The sequence below is a fragment of the Paramormyrops kingsleyae genome, chromosome 1 (genome assembly GCF_048594095.1).
Source record: "Paramormyrops kingsleyae isolate MSU_618 chromosome 1, PKINGS_0.4, whole genome shotgun sequence".
NCBI classification, from domain to species: Eukaryota; Metazoa; Chordata; class Actinopteri; order Osteoglossiformes; family Mormyridae; genus Paramormyrops; species Paramormyrops kingsleyae.
In genome coordinates this window covers 60169147-60179778 of record NC_132797.1, presented here as the reverse complement: position 1 = coordinate 60179778, position 10632 = coordinate 60169147, and the positions used below count along the sequence as shown (strand labels likewise).

Sequence of the window (10632 nt, the reverse complement as noted above, 5' to 3'; positions counted from 1 at the left end):
ACCTGGGTTCGGGTCTCCACCTGGGTCACATGTGTGTGGAGTTTGCATGTTCTCCCCGTGTCGTCATGAGGGTACCTCCGGGTTTGCCCCCACAGTCCAAAGACATGCTGAGGCTAATTGGCGTTGCTAAATTGCCCTTAGGTGTGCATGTGTGAGTGAATGGTGTGTGAGTGTACCCTGCGATGGGCTGGCCCCCCATCCAGGGTTGTTCCCTGCCTTGTGCCCATTGCTTCTGGGATAGGCTCCGGACCCCCCACAACCCAGTACGATAAGCGGGTTGGACAATGGATGGATTGATGGATGTACAGTACAGTATATATATTCTGATTATGAAATTTAGATTGGTGCGCAAGGCTGTGAGGTTCCGACTAAATATACAGAGGGAGCCACGTCAAATAGCCGCGGCCGTGTGAATGGCGTGCGAATGGCGTACGGCTGCCCTATGGACGGCGTAGTCCCCCCTCCCTCTCAAGCCAGATAGGCGTGTCAAGATTTCACAGTAAACACGCCTATTTATTCATTTACCTGGTGCCACCACTAGATGGAGCTTCGTTCTCAAGAACATGTTAACACAAGCCAGCAATCTAGCTGCGCTGAGTTGCAATCACGTGATTTTAACCACCCCACCCCCGCCGAACTGACGCTATCAAACTGCACTACAGAAATGAAGATCGCGGCTTAATGGACTATTCGCGGTAAGTGGTGTTTTATTTTATAAAATTTGTTTGGGGTAGTTTACAGGTTACTTCCCAGTTTAGTTTTTTATTGGCCGTTTCGAAAATCACTGGCAGCAACAGCAGCGGTCAGATGTGACTTTAGATAACTTAATGATCTGTTTACCAAGTCTGGAGTTAACATTACAGCTTACTGTCAGTGTCACAAACTAACAATACAATGTCACTCCTCTTTTCCTCAAAAAGACGCTAAAGCTTCGAAAATACTATTAATGTCCCTATTACAAAAACTGCACTACTCGAGAAACATACAGTAAATGTGTTTGTGCTCTCTGAAAATGCATTTATTTATTCTTTGGGTAAGAGTTAATCTGCAGGTTATTTCTGTGACTGGAATATAATGTGATGTAGTTCATGAGGGACAGAAGATAAGGATAGCTGTACAGGAGCTAGCGAGCTAAACGCTCATAACCAGGTTTATATTTTTCCCATTTTTTGCATGGTAGTTTTGCAACGCATACTGTACAGTACAGTGTATATACTGCTCATATACAGTATGAATGTTATATCGCTTAACTTATTTGTATAAAAAGCGCATTAAGTAAATTCTCAGTTATTTTAATGCAGACGATAATACAAACAGTCAGTGGCTACTGTTAACAAAGTTCAATGGTTAACATTAGCGCAGGCAGTTTATTTACATTCCAGATTTCCCAAAACAGTATTTTACACACTCTGTGTTACATAGGTTTATTAGTATATTTTCTTTTTTTATCTTAACTAGATATTTACAGTATCTTTTTCTTCACTAAATTCTCCTGTTCTCTTTAAGCAGAGCTCCGCTATGGAGGCTTGGGTCAGACGGGTGACGGCTGGCCTTTTGGAGCTACTGGAGGAGCCTGAACAAGCTGTTGAGGGAGCTGGAATGACGTCACAGTGCAACAGATCTAGAATGATGTTTGGTCAGATCTATATTCTGAACATAGAATTGCAAAACGTCTGACAGTTTGGTGGAAACAAAGACTTAAACTGTTGCATCTTTGATAGTTTTTTAAAAAATAATATTTTAGTATAAAAGAACCAGATAGAGACTAATCAGCAGATGGTGTTATCCGGGTATTTTAATGACCTTTAAGCAAAATGCAACATGTACTGTATTGTATGTTTTAGACAAATTACTGTTTTAACTCTGACTATTTTTGGAAGAATAAATTTTTAAGTCATGTTTGCGTGTTTTAATTGTTGGGGATTTTGTTGGGGTATTGAAGAAAAAAAAACATTTACTTGAACCAACTACTTCAATGGGCAGAAAATGGGAGACATTCTTAAATTCAGTCTGTCTGAATCGTTATAAACGCCAAATTTGGGAACCATGTTTAACACTAGCATCCCTGAAAAAATCAAGCTCTCCTCACAAGGAACCCCCCCTCCCCACACAAGCTGCTCGCAGCCTCCTCAGCGCCGATCAACACTTATTGTTTTGCAAATGAAGCGAGTTTCACGGTTTCAACCTCGAGTGAGCACAAAGACGTTTTTCTAAGAGTGTGATCTGAGGAATCATGAAATACAGGTTGTAATATATCGTACAGTAATTTGAAATACAGTTCAATCCCCATTTCTCGTGATTCGGCAATTGCGATTTCAGTTTTCCCACCGTCAGCCAAATATATTACGGCGCAAACAGTGTAGACAGTGTTTATTTTGCTGACCATTACAAAACTGCCATGTCCACAAAACAGTGCATCTTAAATAAGCCATGTTTACAAACATAGCTATAGTGTACAGTACAGTATGTGCGCTGGTAGGGATTACATTTCTTCATCAGTTCATTTTCCACTGTGCCCCCCATTGTTTTTCACTATCATTCTCAGTACATTATGAAGTCCGGTGATTAATGTACTGCAGAAGTCTTGTGTGACTTTTGTCTCCCAAAAAGCCTCAATGGCATGAATGAGCTCTTCTTTTGTACCCGGCTTTGCCTCCTTTCGGATGAAGTCTTTCATCGAGTGCCAGACAAGCTCGATAGGGTTCAAATCCGGTGATTCTGGCGGAGTCTTCACCCAGTTGATTCCCTCTGCCGCAATGCATGATGCAGCAGCAGTGTGCTTTGGATCGTTATCCTGGAAGAAGCGATGATGCGGTCCAAAATATTTTCTTATATATGGTCCTGCAGTTGCTTTGATTATGGAATCTTCAAAAAACTGTCTGTCCATAATTCCTTCAAAAATTACAATAGGCCCTGCTCCATATCTTGAAATCATTCCCCAGACATGGACCTTCAATGGATGTTTAGGCCGTGGTTTGCAAGCCAAATGTCCCTTTTTTCGGAAACTCTGTCGGGCATAGTGCTCCAGAGCTACTGTTGTTTCGTCTGTAAACAATACATCACCCCATATCTCCCCCGACTCCATCCACTGAAGAGCTTGGTTTAGCCGTGCCTCCTTACTGCGGTCTCTCATCATTGGGGTGAAACGAGTCATTCCAAACGTCCACCCAAGTTTTCTGCGAGCTCGGCGAACACTGGTGATACTCAGATGAACGCCGAAGTCTTTGAAAACTTTCTGCTGCACTTGCCGGGCGGTCATCTCATCATTAGCCAGGGTCATGTCGTCAATAGCCTTCAGGATATTGCTACAGAAATCAGAGATAACCATTAGACAAAAACAAACATAACTTGTTCTATGAATAACAGTATCACACACTTGTTCAGTATTTGCTCATTCTTTTTATTACTTACTGGTGTAGTGTCTTTGGATAAGAACGTCGAGGATGTCTCTCCTTGTAGTGATATCGCACAACACGAAGCGAAACCTTAATCCCCAATCCTGCAAAATGCTGCTGTATCTGCTGTGCTGATTTTCCACAGGCCCGCATTTGACGAATTTGTTGTGAGCACAGTTGAGTGATGTGCGGCATCTTCACAACACAATACAGTCGTTAAAAAGGTGAATAATCGCAGTGGTTGATCTGCGCAAAATTTAATAGCGCACAAATGGGCGCATCTCATTCTGGTTGGCTAAAATATTTACAGGTTGCTAACCAATTGGATTCTGCTGTATTTGGTCAGTATCGCAATCCAGGTAACAAATAAATAGCGCTCAAGTTTTTTGAGAGAATTACATCGACTCCATAATTCTGACAAGAATGGAAGCGGCGACATTCTACAAGACACAGAGACCACAACGTGTTTCAGCTATGGTAAGCAAGTTGTTCCCTTTTTTTGGGTGTGAGTTGAGATACTGTATGTTACCGTAAGCCCTAATATTGTGTACAGTATTATGCTTTGGTGTCATAATGTGTGACTGATTCATGTTTCTCTGGACACTGATGCCGTCCTCAGCAACCAAAAAGGTAAAGCAGAGGACACCTGCAACTCCCACCACGAGAGGAAAAGTAAGAATGGTGAAAAAGAGAGCGGTAAGTTGAATTAATGTACTGCATATTACAGTATATTAAAATACATTATGAAATATATAATGGGTGTGAGTTCAGATATGTTAAGCTCTAATATTGTGTACAGTATTATGCTTTGGTTTCATAATGTATAAAATATAATTCAGAAAATATTAAATATTTTTGAATAGCATAGTTAAATAATATCTTTTTTTGCAGGCTAGCGTTCTCTCGTCGCCGCTAGTTTACTTGGGATCACCAAAGAATCCACTAGTTGCTGAGATCGGGGACCTCCGAAGTCGACTGGCAAAAATCGAACGACGGCTGGCCCAACCCGAGGTAGTGGGACCGTGTGAGGGGTGTGCGGCCCTAAAGACGCAGCTGGAGAATGTGACCCAGAGACTGGAACAGCTGGAAAAAGACAGAACCTCCATTCCTCCAATGCGGCGGCAGCTCACCTCTCCCTCCCCACACTCCTCTTGTGGACGTCGCCTATTTGGGTCTCCGGACTCTGACCAGGGCAACGCTGAACTGAGCATGTCACCATCGTTTCCTCCACCCCAGCCCGCCATCTCAGCCTTAACCTGAAGAAAGGCACGCAGCTTCCAGATGTGCCTCTCAGGCCTCTGACTGCTGAAAGGGAGGAGACATTTTATAAAGAGTGTCTCCAGCGAGGAGAGCGTCGCCCAGATATATATGCGGCCAGTGTGTTTTTGGCGCTCTGCCCATTTGAAGCCTACCAGAGTTGGGCAAAGCAGGTAAACTGGGGTGGGACAAACGGCAAAGCCAAATTGCCCAACAATTTAAAAGACAAGGTGCAGGAGACTGTCATGCGGAGATTTCCGGATCTCACAGCGGACCACTGGTTCCGGATCAGAAATAAGATCAACGAACGACTGAGAAGTCCACGTAAAGTTGACCCTGAACAGTCACGGGCTGGCTATACTAGGACTTGATGTTTGTTTTCATTTTCATTGTTTTCATTTCATTTCAGTGTAGCTATATTTTTTGAATAAAACTTCATTTTTCATACAGCGTTGGCTTAATTTGTGATTGAGACAAATGGGTTTAATTGAAATAATTTATATTGGTAGGAGTAAATCAGGCTCTAGCAACCTTGGACAAATAAACCATGTTTAACAGTAGCATCCCTGAAAAAATCAAGCTCCCTCACAAGGAGCCCCCGCCTCTCACTCCCCACACAAGCTGCTCGCAGCCTCGTCAGCGCCGATCAACACTTATTGTTTTGTAAATGAAGCGAGTTTCACGGTTTCAACCTTGAGTCAGCACAGAGACGTTTTTCTAACAGTGTGGTCTAAGGAATATCTTAATTTGAAATACAATTCAACCCCATCTCTCGTGATTCGGCAATTGCGATTTCAGTTTCCCATCAGCCAAATATATTACGCAGCAAAAAACTTACTTTTGCATGTGTGTTCATGTGTCTCCATATCACATTCATTCGATTATAATTCTAATTATAAATATTGTGTGGGGAGTGAGGGGTGGTCCACCAAAGGTTCCGAAAAATTTCGTAGACCTCAGGAATGCCAGTGTTAATGGCGCATGCAATCTGGAACAAATGTCTGCCCATACAGATCAGTATTTCTTTTGTCATTTAACCATGCATAATGCTCCCCCATCAAAAAATCTGATGGGGCATTAATCACTTATCACAACTGTGAATAGATGTGGCAGAAGAGACAGATTAATTACCTTTGTAATGCCAATTTTTGACTATAAGTAAAAAAAAAACATCAGCGAAAACATCATCAAAAATATAACGAAAACAAACCCAAGCAGAAGTTACATTTTGAGCATAACTTTGCAGCAAAATAGTATTTATCAGTATACTAAATGGAACTAGGTAAAATACACCGTATTGTAAAATACTGTACATAGCCCGCATTTGTATTCCATACCTACAATGATCGGTATACTGTAGATAAATTACAGACGTTACCGTGTCTTTAAGGATCATTAAGCATGTCTTGAAAAATACTTCACTAACTACTGTAGTTTTATTAATTCATTATTTAATAATAAATAGCATAATCATCATGGGTTGTGTATTGAGTGATTTAACAAATCTGTTTTATTAATCAGTTTGTTGTTGTTTTTTTACCACGTCATCTATCTATGAAACTATGTTTGCAATAAAAGAACTGCCTGTACTGTACTGTATATTAAAGATACGGTGCAGTTAACTGTGCCAGTCAATGCTCCACCTGGCGGGATTATACAGCATTGCAACCATCTTTTTAGAAAGCGCATGGGGCGTTTATGGGGCGGGGCTTCGTTTACTGCGTCATCGCGGGGGATCACATTCCGTGCACGGATCGTGCATTGACCTCGCATGGTTCTGCCATGGACCAGTCACGCTCCAGGCGGCTATTTGACGTGGCTCCCTCTGTAGTCGGGCTTACCTCGACGCACGGCTTGGGCTCTGGAACCAGTCTCCTTTGAAGGGGGTTGGACCCTCTTCCACTCTGGAGTTGCTCACAGGGAGAGGCGCCGAGCTGGGGTGGGCATACTTATTGCTCCTTGGCTGGGTGCCTGTACATTGGGGTTTACCACAGTAGACGAGAGGGTAGCCTCCCTTCACCTTCGAATGGGGGGACGGGTCCTTACTGTTGTTTGTGCTTATGCGCCAAATGGCAGTTCAGTATACCCACCCTTTTTGGAGTCCTTGGAAGGGGTGTTGGAGACTCTCTTGTTCTGCTGGGGGACTTCAATGCCCACGTGGGCAATGACAGTGAGACCTGGAGTGGCGTGATTGGGAGGAATGGCCCCCCCGATCTGAACTCGAGTGGTGTTCTGTTGTTGGACTTCTGTGCTCGTCACGGATTGTCCATAATGAACACCATGTTCAGGCATAAGGGTGTTCATATATGCACTTGGCACCAGGACACCCTAGGCCGCAGTTTGATGATCGACTTTGTAGTCGTGTCATCGGACTTGCGGCTGCATGTCTTGGATACTCGGGTGAAGAAATTGGCGGAGCTGTCAACTGATCACTACCTGGTGGTGGGTTGGCTCCGCTGGTGGGGGAGGAAGCCGGCCAGGCCTGGCAGGCCCAAGCATATAGTGAGGGTCTGTTGGGAACGTCTGGCGGAATCCCCTGTCAGAGGGAGTTTCAACTCCTACCTCCGGCAGAACTTCTCCCATGTTCCGGGGGAGGCAGGGGACATCGAGTCCGAATGGGCCATGTTCCGCGCCTCCATTGTGGAGGCAGCTGACCGGAGCTGTGGCCGTAAGGTGGTCGGTGCTTGTCGTGGCGGCAATTCCCGAACCCGCTGGTGGACACCGGTGGTGAGGGATGCCGTCAAGCTGAAGAAGGAGTCCTATCGGGCCCTTATGGCCTCTGGGACTCCGGAAGCAGCTGATGAGTACCGGCAGGCTAAGCGGAACGCGGCTTTGGCGGTTGCTGAGGCAAAAACTCGGGTATGGGAGGAGTTTGGCGAGGCCATGGAGAATGACTTCCGGACAGCTTTGAGGAGATTCTGGTCCACCATCCGGCGTTTCAGGGTGGGAAAGCAGTGCAGCATCAACTGGTGGGGATGTTGCGCTGCTGACCTCAGCTCGGGACGTTGTGGGTCGGTGGAAGGAATACTTCGAAGACCTCCTTAATCCCACCGACACGCCTTCCAATGATGAAGCAGAGTCTGGGGACTTGGGGGTGGACTTACCTATCTCTTGGGCAGAGGTTGCTGAGGTGGTTAAAAAGCTCCTCAGTGGCCGGGCCCCGGGGGTGGATGAGATCCGCCCGGAGTTCCTCAAGGCTCTGGATGTTGCGGGGCTGTCTTGGTTGACACGCATCTGCGGCATTGCGTGGACATCGGGGGCGGTGCCTCTGGATTGGCAGACCGAGGTGGTGGACCCCATCTTTAAGAAGGGAGACCGGAGGGTGTGTTCCAACTATAGGGGGATCATACTCCTCAGCCTCCCTGGTAAGGTCTATTCAGGGGTGCTGGAGAGGAGGGTCCATCGGATAGTCGAACCTTGGATTCAGGAGGAGCAGTGTGGTTTTTGCCCTGGCCGTGGAACAGTGGACCAGCTCTATACTCTCGGCAGGGTCCTGGAGGGTGCGTGGGAGTTTGCCCAACCAGTCTACATGTGCTTTGTGGACTTGGAGAAGGCATTCGACCGTGTCCCTCGGGGAGTCCTGTGGGGAGTGCTCTGGGAGTACGGGGTGCCGGACTGCCTTATAAGGGCTGTTCGGTCCTTGTACGACTGGTGTCAGAGCTTGGTCCGCATTGCCGGCAGTAAGTCGGACTCGTTCCCGGTGAGGGTTGGACTCCGCCAGGGCTGCCCTTTATCACCAATTCTGTTCATAACCTTTATGGACAGAATTTCTAGGCGCAGCCAGGGCGTTGAGGGTGTCCAGTTTGGTGACCTCAGGATTAGGTCTCTGCTTTTTGCAGATGATGTGGTTCTGTTGGCCTCATCAGACCGTGACCTTCGGCTCTCACTGGAACAGTTCGCAGCCGAGTGTGAAGCGGCTGGAATGAAAATCAGCACCTCCAAATCCGAGACCATGGTCCTCAGCCGGAAAAGGGTGGAGTGCTCTCTCCAGGTCGGGGAGGAGGTCCTTCCCCAAGTGGAGGAGTTTAAGTATCTCGGGGTCTTGTTCACGAGTGAGGGAAGGATGGAGCAGGAGATCGACAGGCGGATCGGTGCGGCATCAGCAGTGATGCGGGCGCTGTATCGGTCTGTCGTGGTGAAGAAGGAGCTGAGCCAAAAGGCAAAGCTCTCGATTTACCAGTCGATCTACGTTCCTACCTTCACCTATGGTACTGTGGGTAGTGACTAAAAGAACGAGATCGTGAGTGCAAGCGGCCGAAATGAGTTTTCTCCGCAGGGTGGCTGGACTCTCCCTTAGAGATAGGGTGAGGAGCTCAGTCATTCAGGAGAGACTCAGAGTAGAGCCGCTGCTCCTCCGCATTGAGAGGAGCCAGATGAGGTGGCTCGGGCATCTGCTTAGGATGGCTCCTGGACGCCTCCCTGGTGAGGTGTTCCGGGCATGTCCCACTGGGAGGAGGCCCCGGGGAAGACCCAGGACACACTGGAGGGACTATGTCTCTCGGCTGGCCTGGGAACGCCTCGGGATCCCCCCAGAGGAGCTGGAGGAAGTGGCCGGGGAGAGGGAAGTCTGGGCTTCCCTGCTGAGACTGCTGCCCCCGCGACCCGACCTCGGATAAGCGGAAGTAAATGGATGGATGGATGGATGGAAATTTAGATTCGTTTTCTGATAAATCCCCTTAAATCCAACACACTGTAAAAGTAATGAAAAATATTTTGCAAATATTTTTTATATCTGGTACGACGTTGTTTAAAAACGATGACTTTACGTACAGGTTATGTCCAACAGTTAGAACTACTCGCTGCACCGATTAGTTTTAACAAAAGCAGGAACGGCCGCACCATGTTTAATATAGTCGGCATACACCAGCCTAGCAAAATTTACAGTATGTTTAGCAGCACATATTTAAATCATCACGAGCTAAATTACCGGACGACTTTCCGCAAAAACGCGGCTACACATTAACCACTTTTCCACCGCATTGCTTTTGATGATGTAATCTCTTTTTGGCAACTATGTTGAAACCATCAAAATGCAGACGGGCACAAATATTATTCTAAAATAAAAGGTAATAACTTAAGCAGGAGATTTTCCAGGCACACTACTCCTTCCAGCAGATTCGACCACCAAACTTCAGATTTGTGATGAAAACGCGAGTATCTAAACCGCACACCGCGTTTGAATCCTCACATGCGTATTTGGATGTCAAAATTGCGCATGTGCCGATTCAAATGCGGTATTCTTTTTTAAGATTACAGTTTACTTAGTATTTCTGTGTTTATTTACAGTGACAATAAAATAATTAAACAGTATGAAAATATATATAGTAAAGCTTATTATTTGCATACAGTTCACTTAAGTGAATGAAATGTGTACATATTCAAAATTTTACTTCAGAAATTCTAGTTCTCACTGAATCTTAATTTTACAATGTAGAAATTAAACAGTTAATTTAATAAATTTTACTACACCACAAACTTCTTTTTTTCAGTGTGTCCAGCTTGAGCGTGCATCAATCTTTGGTGACTGTGTGGGTCATATCTGTTTAAGAGGTCTGCAAACACAAAAGGCGATTGACGGGGTCTCCTGTGTATTAACTTATGTATTGCACCAGTTGTACCAGAACGGGGGATGCCACTCACTGTAACATACCTTTTCACTGCGACACAGAGCATGTGAGCAGAGTGGAGCAGTGAGAAGTTCCGCTCCTCGCTCACGAGGCTGTTGGCTCCGCCCGCTTCTCCGCTCTAATTCACACTAAGTCGCTCCACTCAACATCGCTCCTCGCTCCACTAAGATTTCCTCTCGTTCCAGTCAAATCGCTCCACGCTCGCTCCAATTAAAAGAGGGACAAATAATCTGCATGCCTAACAAATGTAAACTTAAACCGATGCCTTATATCATAAAGAAATGTGAGCAACGGCACTCAGAACAGAAAATATTTATTTTTAAACAACATATAGGCAACAACAGACAGGTTTG

At 45.7% G+C, this 10632-nt stretch overlaps 2 long non-coding RNA genes across 2 annotated transcripts; both read left to right on the top strand.

Moving 5' to 3' along the window:
* Positions 1 to 210: 210 nt before the first annotated feature.
* On the top strand, positions 211 to 1898 carry LOC140578869 (uncharacterized). The gene is made up of 2 exons (XR_011983155.1): positions 211 to 695; positions 1510 to 1898. It is a non-coding gene; the product is annotated as an uncharacterized lncRNA (long non-coding RNA).
* A 2722-nt stretch (positions 1899 to 4620) lies between these two features.
* LOC140578866 (uncharacterized) lies at positions 4621 to 5101 on the top strand. Its single transcript, XR_011983151.1, has 2 exons — positions 4621 to 4689; positions 4774 to 5101. It is a non-coding gene; the product is annotated as an uncharacterized lncRNA (long non-coding RNA).
* The last annotated feature ends 5531 nt before the right edge of the window (positions 5102 to 10632 follow it).